The sequence below is a fragment of the Meriones unguiculatus genome, chromosome 3 (genome assembly GCF_030254825.1).
Source record: "Meriones unguiculatus strain TT.TT164.6M chromosome 3, Bangor_MerUng_6.1, whole genome shotgun sequence".
Taxonomy (NCBI): Eukaryota; Metazoa; Chordata; class Mammalia; order Rodentia; family Muridae; genus Meriones; species Meriones unguiculatus.
This window is the reverse complement of record NC_083351.1, coordinates 121,785,110-121,804,042: the sequence shown is the minus strand read 5'-3', so window position 1 is coordinate 121,804,042 and position 18,933 is coordinate 121,785,110. Positions and strand designations below refer to the sequence as shown.

The 18,933-nt window shown below is 41.8% G+C and overlaps 1 pseudogene; it reads right to left on the bottom strand.

Moving 5' to 3' along the window:
* Window positions 1–1,109: 1,109 nt before the first annotated feature.
* LOC132652865 (ATP synthase F(0) complex subunit C2, mitochondrial-like) lies at window positions 1,110–17,115 on the bottom strand (annotated as a pseudogene).
* Between the last annotated feature and the right edge of the window lie 1,818 nt (window positions 17,116–18,933).

Here is an 18,933-nt window from a genome sequence, read left to right as displayed (position 1 = left end):
AGGGTCGTTCAACCACCAAAAGGGTCACGACCCAGAGGCTAATAAACAGTGCTTTATACCCAGGAAAGCCTTGTTTGTGTGGGTGCTCTCATTTATTTTTCAGTGTTCTTAAATTGAAACCTGATAATTATTTTTTCTTCCCTCCGGACAAGAATGCAAGAAATAACTCTTTTTCATCCCTTCTGTCTAGAATAGCACCTGATGTAAAATCCATTCCTACCAAGTAATCACTGGATAGCTATGTGTCCATATTTCTTTGTGACTATTTCATAAATGGCCATTTTATTGATCGTGACGTTTCTTCTGCTCATGCAGTATGTGTGCTAGATGTAATAGATACGACATCACTTAATCTTTAAAACCACCTTAAGACAAGTATGAGCAAAGTACAAATATACAGATATATAAAAGCGTCATAGAGAAACGCGTTATTTTGTATACTTACTAAAACTTTGATTTGAAAAGTGAAAATATTCTTATTAATTCCACTTGGCTCGTGGAAACAGTGAGGCATTGTGATGATAGATAAATTCGCAGAGTCAGCAGTTGTTAAGCCTACCGTTAACTCTCAGACAGCCTGGTTGCTCCAAATGATCTAGGTCCTATAATCAAATTATGTGGAGGTCAAAAGTCAAAACCAGTTTTCTTCCTCTGCCACTCTGCACATTGCTGTTGTTGTTGTTGTTGTTGTTATTATTAAAGTACTTATTTAAATTTATTTATTATTAATTATTATTTATTCGCTTTGTATCCCAGCTGTAGCCCCCACCCTCATCCCCTCCCAATCTCACCCTCCCTCATCTCCTCCCATGCCCCTCCCCAAGTCTACTGATAAGGGAGGTCCTTCTCCCCTTCTATCTGACCCTAGCCTATCAGGTCTCATCAGGAGTGGCTACATTGTCTTCCTCTGTGGGCTGGTAAGGCTGATACCCACTCAGGGGGAGGTGATCAAAGAGCCTGCCACTGAGTTCATATCAGAGACAGTCCCTGTCCCCATTACTAGGGATTCTTTGTCTTCTCTTTGTCAAACCCTGAGCCAACCACTTCCCCAAGATTTCCTGGGGAGGCACTGGAAAAGGAGCATACAGGGCAGACTTGACACAAAAGAACTATGGAAGGTGGAAGTGGAGACAGCTGCTTCCTGTGGCAGCAAAAAGGATGATGAGAAAGGCCACCATTAGGCAAAAGATCCCCATGGCCTCTGACTGAGCAAAGCCAGAATGCCTTAGAAGAGCTGTTGCTTCAGGGAAGGGTTCCTGGCATAGGCAATGATGAGGCTCCCCCCAAACAGTCCCAATCCCAGCCCCAGAGCCAGCCTCCCACCCACCCCCTGAAAAAAAACTGTAGCAGTCCCAGCCCCAATTAATTTGATGGCTTTCTCGATGTTCCTTGAAATGGTTCTGGTTTGGAAGCTGAGGACAGAGATGAGTGAGGTCAGAGGCCATTGGATTGGCAAGCTGCTGATGTCCTCATCGATTGCCGCCTGTGGTCATTCAGTTCCTCGGCAGAGAGTGGATGACTCAGCAGCTGAGAGAGAGGTGCTCCTGATCAAGAAGCCTGTAGAGAGGAACTTGGAGCAGGAGACATTTTCGGAGGTAAGGGGCCAAGTCAGGAGAACTGCTCCCAGTGTAGAGAAGACAGCTCCACCTTATGTTTTGAAGCAAGATATCTCACTGTACCTGAAGCTCACTGATTAGAAGACAGGCTGGTCAGTGAGCTCCGGGGATCCCCCTGTGTCCGCCCACGCCCAGTGTAGGTTTGCAGGCATGCATTGCCTGGCCTGGCTTTTTATGAGTGCTGGGATCCAACCTGACGTCCTCATGTCTGCACCTGCAAGATCACCCTCTGAGCCACCTCCAATCTGTCCGTCTTTGATAAGAAGCTGTGATTGAATATTGCTTCTTTAGGTTTTTTGTTTTTTTTTTCTTCTGCCTTGGGGAAAGGAAAATATGTGACTTAACCAATCGGGAAGACGTGGGGACAGGACCAAAAAATAGACCAAGAGTTCATTGCGTACCAATAGACCTGGCTAGCTATACTAACCAGAAAACGTTCTCTGTAGCGAGGCAGAAGCAACATCACTGTCCCTGTCCTTGTCACAGCATGAGCTGACCCTACAGGCCACAGATCTTAAGGAGGAAAGTGGACCCTGATGCATCAGGAACATCTCTGTTGTCTAGCATCTAGACAACAGAGAAAAACCAGAACAACCAAAGAAAACCTGAAATGTAAAATCAGCTTACCTATTTCCTAATTTTAGCATCAGCCAAGTTTTAGTTTCTGAGCTTTGATGAGTGCTACAGGTTGTCACCAATTACTTATGTCCGATGTATTGTGTGTATTGCATTCATTTTCTTAATACTCCAAGAATTACACAATTGTTTCTTCTGTGCCCTTCCTGCATCTCCTATGGAGAGGACACCTATCCCAATGGCTTTGCAATTGCTCAGGTATGTTTGTAAGTCTCCTTTGTAATGCCTTTAGAATCTGCCAGTGGTTTAAAAAAGAAAGAAAGAATCCAAACATATTTTGTTAATCTTTATTTCATTTAATCGATTATTTGCATGTGGAGACACTTAATGAATACTCTCTGAATTCGAGGTAATGGAATTAATTCCAAAGCTCTAAATCAGGCTCAGGATGAAGATTCATCACCACTGAGTATTTGTGTGGACAAACTTCAATGGGTTAAAAAAAATTAGAAAGAAAAATCTTTTATCCTGGATTTGACTCTAAATATAAATTAGAGAAACAAGAAAACCAAAGCTTTCAATATGAATATATGTTAATTTTAAAATAAGAAAACTATCATTTTTCAGTTGCACATACCATGCCTCAAGTAAGAATTTCTTAAACGCATTGCTGAATATTGCCATTTTTGGAATGTGTGAATAACTTTCAAAAGTGATGCTTTTGAAAGGGATGACAGATTTAGATGAGTGTACATTCGGTAATATTTGTCTCCAGGAATCCACTACTTAATAATCATGCTTCTATTTTGGTTATTTTTGTGAATATAAGTCATGACATGCATCCTATGAGAGACATGATTTTAAAAATAAGAGAAATAAACAGATGACACTCGGGTCAGGGCATGGAGCCAGCTGCCTGGGGAGCAGTCTCCAAAACTGAGCCCTGATCTAGCCCTATGAAGCAGAGCAGCAGTGGGGTCATAAACATCGTCGACCTTTGTCCCCTGTGGGCTGAGAGCCCGAGAAGGTGCACCATCATTCCCGTCTTACGGAACGGATTCAGTTCCTGGAGGTTTCAGAAATTCACCTTCATAGGCAGTGGAATGAGGGCCTGTTGAACTTTCAGACCAGAACGCAGAGAGGGCACACGCAGGGGGCCCACATCAATACACATATATTTCTGTCAACTCCACAACCAACTAAAACAGCCACACCCTCAACACAAACTGCCTGTAACCCAAGGGCTAATGAAACACAAACAGTGTTGTTATCACTCACCGCTGGATGGAGTGGTGCATGGGAAGAGAGTTCTGAGCGACAGTGTCCTGCCAATAATGAGGCTTTCTATGAAGGGAACCTTCTGGACCGGGATGATGGAAGAACGGGAGGGAGCAGGGAGAAAGAAGGCTGTGGCGCCTGAGAACTCTAGGCCATTTGGAGATTTATGTGGAAGAAAGCCATTTACCAACTCCTTCCCAGCCTGGGGCTGAGTGGCTGCTGCTCTCTCTGTGGCTGAGTAAGGAAGGGACTGCAAAGAAGGTGGGGACAGTGGGAAGCCAGCGCTGGTTCCTTCTGCCACTGGAGAGAAGAAGCAAGCGTGCAGCCCATCGTCAAAAGAAAACATTGTAAAGTGCCTGTTTATGTGTTGAAGTAATTTCTAATTAGTGGAGGCAGGGAACGTGGTCCGCTGTGGTTAAGGGAGGGGGCCTTATACCAGGACAGTGGCCATGCTGTTCCTTCTGCCGAGCCTCCTCCTGTAACTGGCTGCAAGTCACCTCACCTCCTCCCGGAGAGGATTCGGGTAATATCCTCCACTCATTCACCGTAAGCATCTGGCAGTCATTCTCCTGTCCTTTAAGATTTAGGCTAATTAATAGCATCCTTTGAGGCTGAAAATCATTACGAGGATGATGACGCTTTTAGCCGAGGGTGATGGGAGGCGCACAGAGCTGAAGTGATTTCCCTTCGGGGGCTTGAATCCCAACGTGTGGGTAGAAGCTAATGGTGGGCTATCACCACTCAACCCCACACCCTCCCAGACCACACAAGGCAGCTCGTGGAGTGCTCTGAGGATAAAGGACTGTCTATTCACCTCTGGGGACAACTCAGATTCAATGCTAAAGAAGTACAAAGCATTACTAATACAGTCAGGGCCTTGATTTTCTCACAGCCACACTCATACTCCTGAACCCTCAGCTCACTGGGTACAGCTCCTTCCTGGCTGTCTCTCCAATGAAGTCCGTCACAGGAACAGGCTTTGGGAGCAGGAGCGAATTATTGCTCCTTTGTTTTATTCATTAATTTTTCTCAGGAAAAAAAATATACAATATGCTCCTTATAAAGCAAATTTTAAATAATCTAGATGTTCACAGTGAAAAGTAACAAAATAAAACAAAAAATCACTATGTTCCTCCCCCAAAATTTAATCTATACCCACCCCAGTTCCCCCAGCCAAATTCACTGGCACTGCCTGGTTTCTTTCTAAGAAATCACAAAGGCAACGACCAGTATGTGAGAAGGCAGAAATCCATGGCATTCATAGCTACGTGACGTGGGTGTGTTCTTTAAGCTCTCTACCCTTTTAGTTTCCTCATTTGTCAAATTATAATGCCTACCTCAGGCAGACACTTTGAAGAGTAAATAAGATGCCTGCTTTATAGCAGCCATTGCTTCTAGAAATGTGTGTGTGTGTGTGTGTGTGTATCCCTAAATTTTCAAAAATAGGATCATTGTAAGCATGGTTTTTATCCACTGTCTACTTGCACCCAAACCTCCTGAACACCTTTCCATATTAATTTGCAAAGATGAGCTGATGCCCAGAATATTAACAACCAAGAGACTTCTTCTCTGGGCAGTCAAAAAGAATGTGCAGGATAATAAACGTGCATGACAGATAAAAGCAGCAGAGGGGAAGGGCTTTCTAGTGATGAGAAAGACAGGAAGATTTGTCTTGCCGAGGACATCAGGTCCTATTGACCTCCTGGTCCTATCCTTACCTTCAAGCTTCTAAATAAAATGGCTGGACAAAAATCAAAACAGCAGGAGCTGGAGTTGCCAGCTCAATACTGTCCCTTGAGAATGCTCTATTGTTTTTAGCAGTGCTTTAAGAAGCATGCGCAGATTTTTTGTTGCTGATTTCTGGCTTAATTGCTTTGTGTCAAGAAGCATGCTGAATATGTCCTCTGCTCTGGAGTTAGTCATGTGTTCCCTTGACAGCACATGTGATCAAACTTTTTGAAACTCTCTATGTGTGATTTTTGTTGAAGTCCTTGTTTTGTTGTTTTTTTTTTTTAAACTCTCATGAGATTGTTTAACTTAATGTGCATTTGCCAGTTTTTAAAAAAGAGCACACATGAAGCACGACATTTCCTGGACTTATAGCTTGAACTGAAACTGAAATTCACCACTAATTTTCTTTTCTTTTGAAACAGCTTAACAGAAAAAGAAGTTCTTAGTGAAAAAGGCCCTGGATTAAATTAGACTGGTAAATATTTTGATGATAGTCAACAAAAGACTTGGATTTGAGACCTTAAGCTAGGTATTAAACAAAAGAAAACATATTTCACAAGAAGCAGTTGCTGGACACTGCACTACACCCTGTGGGCAGACAGTAAATACAGCCGTTCCTCCTTTAATGAACTCACAGGATCTGGGGCTAATGCCAGCATTATAGACTCATAGTGGTTTTTAAGGTATTAAGTTATATGCACCCTATAGTTTTTGTAGAAATTGCTTTACATATGTTATCTGCTTCCTTCATTATTACCTTTATATGCTGTAACTATTTTTAATCTTTTTAATCCTGTAAGGGCATTTATAATCTTGCATTGGATGTTTGTTGTATTGGTTTTGTGAGTCTCTTAAGTTTAAGGTTTGGCTTGTGTCCTTTCCTTCTTTACCAACCCTTGAGCTGTTTTCACTTACTTCAGGTAGATAAAATAGCAAAGGAGAGTGGATGATATTTTGGTCCAGGAACATTTATTTGTGGGTGCTAAGTTACAATCCCTAAGGTCACTAGCAGAAGAAATAGAGAATTGTCAATAGTGTAATAGTTTTAACTGGAAGGTGTCTTGCTCTGCTTGTCCAATAGTAACATCTGTAGTCTTTCAAGATTATGAAACACACTCACTGACGCTGTTTCATTTGCCTTCCACACTAACTTATGGATAGATAGAGTGTTATCATACAGTGTATGAGAGTGCCCTGGGAGAATTACAACTGAGATTTCTGAAGTTACAGAATTATCTTTCAGGACATTTGAAAGCGGCTGTGATATTTCAGAAGAGAGTGTCTTTTATCTCTAGGAGGGGCCTCTTTAGTCCTGGGAAAGATCCCTGTCAAACAAATGGAAGGCAGCACAGTATAAACAGCTCTTTGGAAATCCTATTAGGTTGGAGCATTAAGAGTCTGGTTTCGGCATGAAAAGTGAGTCTATTATGAGTTCAAAAATGTTAATAGTTTTTTTATATGTACATTCTCTTATGTTAAAAAATAAAACACTGTTATTCTTGAAGCACTATCTACATCCTCTCACAAACACATGCCTAATGGCCGAGGAAAATAAAAAAGAGTGACTGTGAAAAAGATACTAACATAAACAGACTGGATCACAGGCATCCCAGGGATGCACTGACTGTTGAGCTATCAATAGGGCTTCAAAACTCCAATTAGACTGTGGTAACATGGTTATGCCATTTGAGTTGTCAATGCTTGGATCTGAAAACTTCCAGAAGCAGTTGTGAATAAACCATAAAGCTGATAAAGATGGATTTGGGCTTTTTTTTGTTACACAGGCTCTACAGAGGTCCAAGGAGGAGGCTTAGCAATGTGTATACACAGTCATATTATTTTTTAATTTGCAAAGGTATGGGACTTTCATATTCTTGTCCTTATAGATGGCCTTAAAATTACGTAAACCTCACTCTCTACGTGATATGAATGTGTCCTGATTCCAAGAAAACTCACATTGACCTTTTGTTCCCTCCAAGCCTTCAGTATAATTCTGCTTACTATTGCAGTCTTATCCTTGTTACTATCTTACAGATTAAAAGACACTGAGTCCACACTTGGAATGGCGAGTGTGCAAAGTCATAAGAATTTCCTGGAGCAGCTGGTTTGGGGGCAGAACAGCTGACCAGTGTACGTGGAACAAAAAGCTGGGACAAACACAACTTTGGGGAAGGAGACATGGATCAACACCAAAGGATATCCAGAGCATATATGCTCACCCGGGAAGATGATACTCAGCAAGGCAGAGGTGATTGGAGTTAGAGCCATTCTGAGATTAGAAAAACTGAAGGCAACAAAGATCAAACTGGTATGTTGAGCAAGAGTGTGAACCCAGCTATCGGAGCTTGCAGGGATGCAGCTATGGCTCCCTGATTTCACAACCAGTTTCCTTCACCTGAGAGTGTTCCTGAAGAACCAGAGGTTACCATCAAGGAAAACTGAGCAAAAGAAAAGAAAAGGCAACTTTAACCTTAAGTTTGCTGATTTAAGGACCAGTTGTGTGAGTGGTTGATGGCTGCCCAGAGTTGTCTGAGCAAGAAATATGACACTTGATTTTGCCAAAAGGCCGAGAAGTGATGAGCAAGAAATGTCAAAGGAGGTTTGGAAGTCAAAGCTTTATTACTCCCCATCACTAACTTACCCATTGATAATAATTGCCAATGAGGACAAAACCAACTTGTGGTGACAGAAATCAGGGAAATGACTGAGGAAGAGCAGGGAACACAATGAGCGAGGGAGTCAAGGAGAACTCCACTGGCCCGTTGCCTTTCTTCATTAGCCCACTTCATCAAACCAATGTCTGAGAACTGCATTGCACTGTATATTAACTAATACTCAGTAAAAATAAAGCAAATCAGAGTAATCAAAATACTCACATAAATAAATCTTAAATATAAATAGTTATCTCTGGGGACATACATAGATTCTCAAATTGATCCAATAAGGTAAGACTATTTTTCCTGTAGCATGGGAAAGTGTTTCCCATTATACTCTGTATCACGGGTCTGTCTCATGTCTGTCTCTCCCTATCAGTGAGGAAGAAGGCTGTTGGCAGATATGAGGACATTACCAAGCAAACAATAATATTATTACTAGAAAAACAGGCTATTGTTTCAGCAAAATCCATCCCTGGTCACAAACTCACATTGCCTTTCCTTGTGTCCTCTGAGACTCTAGGCTATCTGTTACAAGATTGTTTTACTCCATTGTGGCCTTACAATTTTAAGAACTGTATGTTCTAGTTCTCAGTGTTATGGCTCAACATGACCTATCCTGAGTAAATTAAGGTGGAATTGGTTTCTTTTGCATATTCTTAAAACTTTTGTAATAACAACTTTACTGATTTATCTTTTAAAAAATAAATGTAGAAGACATGCCTGTGGAGAACCCCATACCCATGTTCATATATGTGTATGTGTGCCCACACATATACTTATATATGCTATGAAGTTGGGAGGGGGGAAAGGACATAAATATGATCAAAATACATTGTATACATGTATGAAATTCTCAAAAAAATTAATGAATTAATTAAATTTAAAATACATGGGTAAGTTCATATAAAGGATAGAGACAACTGGGTTAAATTAGTGTCATACTTTTCTTTTGTGTTGGCTGAGAAACTGACACAGAGAATCCCCAGAAGCTAGAGGGTCAGGGAGCATGGTGTTAACAGATACGAACAACAAAAAGGAAATCTTATCTCAGAAAATGCAAAATATCAGGATGAAAAGTCAAGTCTGTCCTCTGACCTCCACATAAATGAAATGGCACATGTGTCCCTGCACACAGACATATACACACACACACACAGAGAGAGAGAGAGAGAGAGAGAAATCCTAAGAAGAACTTTGATCTGCATCTTCCACAATATACAGTCACTCAAATGGAGCACATATATATATATATGATAAAACCTAAAGCTGTAAAACCTCTAAAAAATATACATTTAGTCAGGCAATGATTTAAATCACTTAAGCATAGTTTCAGCAAGCTACATAAAACACTACCTAAATGTCTATATGAAAACATTATATATGGCATCAAAAAATTAAAAATAAAGTTCCTTAAATCATGCAGGCCTAATGACTTTACCCACTGAATCATCTCATCAACTCTATGAGGAATTCCCAAGTCACTAGTAAGTCAACTTGAAAATGTGGGGAAAAAAATGAACACTCGCAACAAAATAAGATACACAAGTGACCAATAAAAACTACTTAAAGATTCTTTTTTTCTTCTTTTTTTTATAACTTTTTATTAATTACATTTTATTCATTTTGTATCCCCCCCATAAGTCCCTCTCTCCTCCCTTGCCAATCCCACCCTCCCTCCCCTTTCTGCATGCATGCCACTCCCCAAGTCCACTGATAGGGGAGGTTCTCCTCTCCTTTCTGATCTTAGTCCATCAGTTCACATCAAAAGTGGCTGCATTGTCCTCTACTATGGCCTGGTAAGGCTGCTCCCCCCTCAGGGGGAGGTGATCAAAGAGCAGGACAATCAGATTATGTCAGAGGCAGTCTCTCTTCCCATTACTATGTAACCCACTTGGACACTGAACTGCCATGGGCTACATCTGTGCAGGGGTTCTAGGTTATCTCCATGAATAGTCCTTGGTTGGAGTATGAATCTCTGGGTAGTTCCCTGTGTTCAAATTTTCTTGTTCTGTTGCTCTCCTTGTGGAGACCCTGTCCTCTCCAGCTCTTACTGTTTCCCACTTCTTACATAAAATTCCATTCACTCTGCCCAACAGTTGGCCATCAGGCTCAGCATCTGCGTTGATAGTCTGCAGGGCAGAGGCTTTCAGAGGCCCTCTGTGGTAGGTTCCTAATTTGTTTCCTGTTTTCTTCTTCTGGCTTTCAGAAGCCCTCTGTAGAAGGTTCCTAGGTTGTTTCCTGTTTTCTTCTTCTTCTGATGTCCATCCTCTTTGCCTTTCAGGATGGGGATTGACAGTTTTAGTTAGGGTCCTCTCTCTTGTTTAGTTTCTTTAGATGCACAGATTTTAGTGGGTTTGTCCTATGTTGTATGTCTATATGAGTGAATATATACCGTGTGTGTCTTTTTGCTTCTGGGACAACTCACTCAGGATGATCCTTTCCAGGTCCCACCATTTACCTGCAAATTTCATGATTTCCTTATTTTTCTTTGCTGAGTAATATTCCATTGTATAGATGTACCACAATTTCTGGTTTCTCTTCAGATCGTATAAATCTTTCGCCTTTTACTTAAAGATTCTTTACATCATTGCTCACCAGAGAGATGCAAAATAAAACATCAATAAAGTGCCACAAAAACCTACTAGAATGGTAAAATTAGAAACACTACTGACAAGTGCTGACAAGGATATAGAGAAACTCCCATTTTCAAGAGTTGCTAGTTGAAATGAAAAATAAAACATCTGTTTTGGAAAACAGTATATCAACTGTCTTAGTTAGGGCTGTATTGCTGTGAAGAGACACCATGACCATGACAACTCTTATGAAGGAAAATATTTAACTGGGGCTGACTTACAGTTTCAAAGGTTTGGACCATTGTTGTCATGGTGAAGCAGAGGGTTAGTCCATTTTCATCATGGCAGGAAACACGGTGGCCTGCAGACAGGCATGATGTTAGCGAAAGAGCTAAGAGTTCTACATTTTGATCCACAGACAAAAGAAGGAGACTGTGTGCCACACTGGGTGTACCTTGAACATAGGAGATTTCAAAGCCTGCCTCCATAGCGCCATCCTTCCTCCACTAAGACCACTCCTACTATAATAAGGCCACACCTCCTAATAGTGCCACTTCCTATGGGCCAAGTGTTCAAATACCTATTCAAACATCCACATTCAATTTCCTGGCCACCATAGGCTTATAGCTTAAAATTATGCTAAATGCATTTGGGCCAATCTCAAAAGTCTTCATACTCTATCACAGTCTCAACAATGTTTAAAAGTCCAAAGTTCAAAGTCTCTTCTGAGATTCACGCAATCTCCTGACTGTAAAATAAAATAATCAAAGTAAAAAAGCAACCCATTGTCCCCTTGTAGAGGAATGTTAATTCAGAACATGGCTGTTCTGACAAGAGATCACATCCAAAGATCTTCTAGGTCTGTGTGATCCGGTTGGAATACAGACATGCCTTTAATCCAGGAGACAGAGAGGCAAGCAGATCTCTGAGTTTAAGGCCAGCCTGGTATAGAGCAAGTTTCGGGTAAAGAAAAGTTTAGGACTGTGTGGTAGTACATGCCTTTAATCCCAAAAAAATGAAGGTAAAGTTAGTTTGTAGAAGGTAGCACCCACATTTGAAAGTGATATCTAATTGAATGGCAGAAAAGGTAACAAATCAGAGAAAGAGTTGACAGAATAGGAGATGCCCAACTCTGAGGAGAATTGAGAGGAAAGGGAAGCTACTTTAAGGGGCAACACAGAGAGGAAAAGAAAGTTTTTCTGGAGGGTAATAGAGAGACAGGTTCCATAGAGGAGCACAGGTGAAGATGGAACAGAAAATAAGAAGAAGCCAGGTGATTAGAAAAGATTGCTGGAGATAGTTTGAGGCCAAGCAGAGCATTTAAGAGGCTGAGAGAAAAGCCAAATTGAATAAGTTAGTTGGGAGAGGAGTTTGAGCCGGAACAGCTGAGTTGAACCAGCTAGCCAGAGTTCAGTAAGAACAAGAAAGAGTGAGCTTATTAAGCATCAATTCTCAAAGGCTAAAACATTCTAGGCCTAGGTTAGACTGTATGGAGGCCAGAAGCTTCCAGGACTAGGCCTTGGCTAACAGAGGCAATAATCCTCTGAGACAACAATTGAAACAGACAAATAAAAGTTACTTTTATATCCAGCATATGCCAATACAGCAAGTTATACCTAATTGCTGAACAATGGAGAGACTGGGGCTGGACTTCCTGACAGCCATGGAAGGAGGAGTTAGAGGAGGAAGAGGGGATTCAGCCACAGGAGAGGTCAAGGAGAGGTCCAGCAGATATAAGGAGAGAGGAGCTCAGCAAGGACAGCTACAAAGTGCAAGTATCTCTGAGATGTATGCTGGGAGGAAACCAAATTAGCTTAGAAGGTTATAAATAGAGTAATAACTGCTCAAATCTTGTGCTGTGAATCTTGTTAAAATAATAGCCAGGTTAAGAGAGAAACTGAGAAACACCGTTTTATAAAAATAACTTTAACAGAGCATAGTGAAGAAATTCTGGGCAAACTCCAAACTCTGTATCTTCATGTCTGATGTCAAAAAAAGCTCTCCATATCTCCAAATCCTTTCATCTCTGTTGACTACCACACACTTCTTTCTCTTGGGCTGGTTCCACTTTCTGAAAGCAGCTTTCCTTGTCCCATGGCTCTGGCATCTTTGACATGTTGGGGTCTCCAGGACAATACAGGCTTCACCTTCACAGTTTCACACAATGGCCTTCTTAGGCCTCCATGCAGGGACCCCAGCCACACACCTGACCTCAGCAACTTTTTATAGTCCCAAAGGGAGATTCCATAACCTCTTTCTTCTATTCTTAACTCTAAAGGCAGAATCCTGTGGCTGAAGCTGCTTGCTGGGACTTGAATGTGGCTCCCTTTCTCAATTACATCTTCACCAGCTTTCTGTTTTCAAAGGTTTCCTTCACTGCCTAAGCTTGGCTGTCCTGTAACTTGCTCTGTAGACGAGGCTAATGTTGAATTCAAAGATCCACATGCCTCTGTCTCATGAGTGCTGGGATTAAAGGTGTATACCACCACACCTGAATCTAAACTGTTCTTTAATCTCTTCCACAAGATGGAAGCTTAGCTGGGGCGGGATCTTGCCCTGAAGTCACCAATCCCTTTATTCCATTTAATGTCTTTAGTCTGTTTAGTCTGTGGATTTTGCTTCATTCCACTTCCTGGTGCCCCTTTTCTCCTTGAACCATACACTTTCTATCTTTCCTTGCTCAACTTGTTGCATTTCATCAAAAGACTCCATAAGAGTGAACACTATTAACCGAGGGGAGAGTCTACAGAAGGCTGTTTTGAGATTTTGTCAGTGCAATTAATCTAAATCTCTTCACTTTAGCCCCAGGCAGACTCTTCCAACAAGGGCAAAAGACAGTCACATTCTTTACCAAAATATCACAAGAACAATCTCTAGGCAACATACTAAAAGTCTAAAATCCACCTTCCTGCAAACAAAAGCATGGTTGGGCCTATCACAGCAATACCCTAGTCCCTGATACCAACTTCTGTCATAGTTAGGGTTTCATTGCTGTAAAGAGACCACAGCAACTTTTAAAAGAAAACATTTAATTGGGGCTGGCTTATAGTTTCAGAGGTCGAGTTCATTATCATCACGGTGGGAAGCATGGTAGCATGATCGCTAGGCAGCAAAAGGAGACTATGTGCCACCCTGCACATAGCTTGAACATAAGAGACCTCAAAGCCTTCTCCCACAGTGACACACTTCCTCCAACAAGGCCACATCTCCTAATAGTGTCACTCCCTATGGGACATACATTCAGACATACGAGTCTATGGGAACCGTATCTACTCAAACCACTACATCAACCTCACATCATAATACTTTCCCAAAACACATTCACCAAGACTTTTAAGTGAACTGTCATTGAAGCATAATTCATAAAAATCCAAACTGGAAAGTACCCAACCAGCACAAGCTGCCACATGAATAAACCAATTTTGATCACCTTGTTTACCAGCAAAAAGAAGAAATGGTTGTCAATATATATGGCAATATGGTTAGGCCTCAAAAAGTTAGGTAAAATATACCGAATCATATGATTCCATTTATCTGAAATTCTAAAATAGTCTAAGACAAAATGATGGTTCCCTGACGATGTGTTAAGTACATAGACTTAAAGGTACAGAGAGAACTTTTTGTAGTGCTGAAAGTAATCTATATCTTGATTATGGTTGTAGATTAATATAATTTTATATAATTGCCAACATTTGTCTCAAATTGAATACTTAATTCTACTAAAGAATCCTATCATTTGTAAGTTATACTTTTATAAACATGGGGAGAAAGATGACTAATTTCAATTATCAATGTGATCTTATTAAGAAATGTTTCATACCAAGGAGACCAACACCAGAAGGCCTGCTAACACTCCCATGCCCGCCCATTCCTTCAGATGATTCATGGCTGCAGCAATCCATGTTGATAATCCTGTGGCTAGTCCTGCGTCCACTCTGGTAGAATTTACTGTGACAATGGCCACTCTCAGCTGCTCCATAGTAGTATCGAATTCTCCAGTCCAATTACCTAAAATATAGCTCAACAATTGTTTAGACAGATTTGCAGCACAGGAAAAATTCTCATGTTGTATGCTAGTGACACAAAGTCCAGCATACTTTCATTGACAGCCAGGTTGAGTGATTTGCCATAGGGTATCAATTTGCTCCTGCAAGAGGTCAATCCTCTGATTGAACACCATCAAGCTTCCTTTTAGTTGAGCATTAATTCCTTTATGTACAACTAAGGCATGAGCTACATTGGCTAAATGATTATTCAGGGTCTGAGCAGTCTGCCCAGTATGACTCATGGCTAATGCCCTCGTGGTAGCTCCAACAGCCATCAATGAGATGGTAGTAACAATGGTGGCTGTAGTTCCAAGATCCCTTTTCTGTCTGAAGAGAGTCATAACGTGAGGGGCATCAATGGGCACAGGCACCCAGTGAGGCATGCGAGTAACCAGGGCATACCTAAATTTACTAGCATTCCAGCATTGGGCTAAAAAGCAAGTATCATTACCACAATTACTTGGCTCTATCTGGCTAATAATGAATAAAAATGGGGGATATAGACAAACAGGTGTGGGCTTATAATAAAAAGCTAAAATGTTATGCTCAGGATGCGAGGCTAAGCACTGCACTCAGGGTCAGCCGCTCTGGACCCAGAGAAGAGCATGTCTGATTGCATGCGGGTTGATGCCCCAGGTCCCGCCTCTGAGAAAAAGGTATCGGACAGGTCTGATGCTCTTTGGGTGGATGACACCTAAATGAACATCTGTACAAAGTCCCAATTTATTTCTAATATCAGAGATCAGACCTCTACTCTTGCCTGATGCGTCTAAAACAAAAAGGGGGAACTGTAGAGAGCTGCGTAATGCCGCGCCTTAAAGATGGAGCTGGTTTCCGCCTTCCACCTTCCCGATGGTGAGGGCTCTCTGTCACGAACAACTCCACATTTGGCTAAGGCCGAGGATCTGGCTTGCTCCCATGTATGTGGACCTATCTGCATTGCCCCCGTGGCACGCCTGGGTTGGCTACCCAGAGGCTATTTAAGCTGGGGGCTGGCTTTCCCCGGGGTCCGAGGATTGTTCAATGTTCCTGAATAAACTGCATTGAAAAAAAAAAAAAAAAGAAATGTTTCATAAATATAATATGCGAAGAATGAGAGACCTAACACTCATCTGTAAATAGAATGTCTCCATCACATCCCCTCCCCCTCAAGCCTCAGGGAGCCTTTCAAATGAAGAGGAGAAAGGAGTGTAAGAGCCAGAAGGGGTAGAGGGCAACAAGGAAACAAGGCCTTCTAAAGAAGAAGAAAGAGGAGAAAGAGAAGGTGAAGGAGGAGGAGGAGAAGCTAAAGAATCAATGCACATGTGAACTCATAGAAACTGAGGTAGCATGTACAGGGCCTGCACAGGTCTGTACCAGATGGGGTCCTAGAGCTGAAAGAAGTGGACATAAGCCCACATTCCTAACCCAGAAGATATCTCCACTTGATTACCACTTTCAATTAAAAATTTAAGTATTACCAAAAGAGTCTTACTGGGGAAACAAACTACTTTTAAGGGCAGACCCCATGCCTAGATGGCCAACAGAAAACTAACTCAGGAAAATCTTTAGATGTTCCTTGTCTCATAATGTCATGACAGGGCTTTTCTTTTTTTTTTTTTTTTTTTTTTTTTTTCCCTTTCAATATTGGCTTTTTTTTAATTTTTATGCTTTTTTAAAAATTTTTATCCTTTCTGTTTGTTTGTTTACATTTTTATACCCTACAGGTTCTTTACACATATATTTTGGCTTCCAGTTTGTGTTTTTATGGAATTCTTGAGTGTGTGAACAAGTACTCACTTGTCTGTATGTCTGTTTCTCATGCCTTTTCTTGGCCTAATTTCCCTCTGTATGTTAGTTTTGTCATATTCCATGCTAATTTTTGTTTTATCTTATTCTATTTTGTTTTATTTTTTCCCTTAGAAGCCTGTTTGTTTTCTAATGAGAGGTGGAAAAGGAATTGATCTAAAAGAGAAGAGAGGTGGAAAGGAACTAGGAGGAATAAACGGAGGGGAAACTGTAATCAGACTATATTATATGAAAATAAATCTGTTTTCAATATGAGAGAAGTGTCTAGGAGATAAGTGAAGGGCAGCTCTGTGTGGCTGTTGTCTCCACAGCTCTCTAACCTTCTGAATGGACTATTCAGAGGGACTCCCACTGAAAGTGAACCTAGCTGGAGGCTTTATCTTTCCTGGGCCTTCATTCACTATCAAGTGCTCTGTTCTGCTGCTCTCTCCACCAAGGTTAACTCAAACCTTTGAAACTGTCAGCCTGGAAATCCATCCTCTTTAAGAGTTTTTTTGCAGAGATCCAAGATGGCGGTGACCAGCGCTCCTGGTTTTTGAGAGGCAGAGGAGCTGAAGCGCCGGAGTTGGTGAGTGGAGGGACATCTAAAGCCAGAGAAATGACAGCGAAGCTTTGTGAACAAGAGGGAACATCACACAAGTTGAGCCCTTTAGTCTCAGGTCACCCGCGGACTTCTTTGGGGAAGGAGAGAAACGATCCTGTGATCCCCCTGCACTCACCTCTTTCAGGCCTCCCTTCTCCTTGGCACAGCAATCTCATAGAGATTCTCAGCACAGCACTCACTGTGTGGGGACTGCGACAGTAGAGGCAGGGCTCCTAGCTCCTCAGCAGTGGCAGCCAGCTGTGCCATCGTTCCGAGTCCCAGATCCAAGGTACTATCTTCCAGGTCTCACATCTACCAGCAGCCATATGGACTCCTCAGGACGTCTCAGCCAGTGTCTGTAAGGTCTGCCCAACCCCTCAGTGGCAGATAGTAGGCTATAAAGCCACCAAAATCCAGCAGAGCCACCAAACAACCTAGGTGCACCAGGTGCCAGGCCACCCAGGTCTGTGGACCCCTGTTGTGGGCCCCCAGAACTTCCCAGAAGGCACCCCAGTCTGCAAATGCAGCTGGACTCCCTAATGTCGTGGCTCTAGCACCACTGAGCTGGCAGAGCTTGTCAGTCCTCCTGCAAAAGGCTCGGCAGACCCAAACCAAAGAGTAGAGAGCCCGGATACCCCGAGCCTTGCCTACGTGACCTTCTTGAGAGTGAGTGCGCCCTCAAGAGCCTGCAGAGCCCCAGAGCTAGTTTAGGGTCCTCCTAAACTAGCAGCCAGATATCAGACCCCTCCCACCCACACACCCACTGTTGGAAACAGAGGGGCCCTTGAGGCATTGAAGGCCCTGCTCTGCAGGTCCAACAGTGGAGTTCAGGCAAATAACACCAGGAACTCAGACAGAACCGAATGCCAGTAGCCTGTAGGCCACTGAGGTATTCAGGGAATTTGCATAAGTAAATTGTGCCACAATAATCACCAGAGCCTGCTACATCTATAGCGCATGCACAAGTAATCCCTTAGATGCCTGCAAGGCAGAGCTCCTCCCACACACTCAAGGGTTCTACATTCTCTATCACTTTGTCCCTCAAGGAACACTTCCAGGCGCACACACACACATGCACACACTCACCTGCATTTGTCTTTCTGCACCTGTAGAATTTCCTCCCAAAGGTACAGCTGGAACAAAAACAGACATGTTGAAACCACTGGAACTCTCTCATCTTCCTGAATAATTCTCCAGACAGCAGAGAAAGACAGTACCAGTCTGAACTGCAGAATCTAGGAACAAACAGTGAAGGTTATGGATAAGCAAATGGCCAGGGGAAGACGAAAGAACACATCCAACATAAATCAGGACATCATGGCTTCACCAGCAACCCCCAAAATTAATGGATACTCCAATTCATCAAAAACACAAGAAAATGACTTTAAAGCTATGCTTATCCAGTTATTTGAGGCACATAAGGAAGAAACAAACAAATCTCTCAGAGAAATAGCTGTATAAATCCAGATAGTTAAAGAGGAAATGAACAAATCTCTCAAAGAATTGTGCATCCAAGTGGAGGCAAAGAAAGAGGAAATAAACAAAGTTCTCAAACACAGGTAAATATAGCCAAACAAATAGAGGCACAAGTAGAGATACAATTACTGGCATATAGAGAGAAAATGAACAAAAAAATAGAGACCATCATAGAGAGACAGGAATCCACATTCAAACAGATGAAGGAAATGCTGCAAGGCATGAAAACAGAATTAGAATCAATAAAGAAAACACAAACAGAGAAAAATCTTGGAGCTTGAGAACATAGAGAAAAGATCAGGAACCACAAAGATAAGCATCACCAATGGAATACAAGAGATGGAAGAGAGAGAATCTCTGGTGCTGAAGATACACTCACAGAAATTGATACTTCTCTCAAAGAAAAAGTAAAATCAGAAAAGTCCCAAACAGAAAACATCCAAGAAATCAAGGATGCCATGAAAAGACAAAATCTAAGAATAATAGGAATTGATGAGAAAGAAGATTCCAGTCTCCAAGGTCCAAAAAGTATCTTCAAGAAAATCATAGAAGAAAAAGATGTCCAATAAAGAAAGAGATGTCCATAAACATAAAAGAGGTCTACAAAAC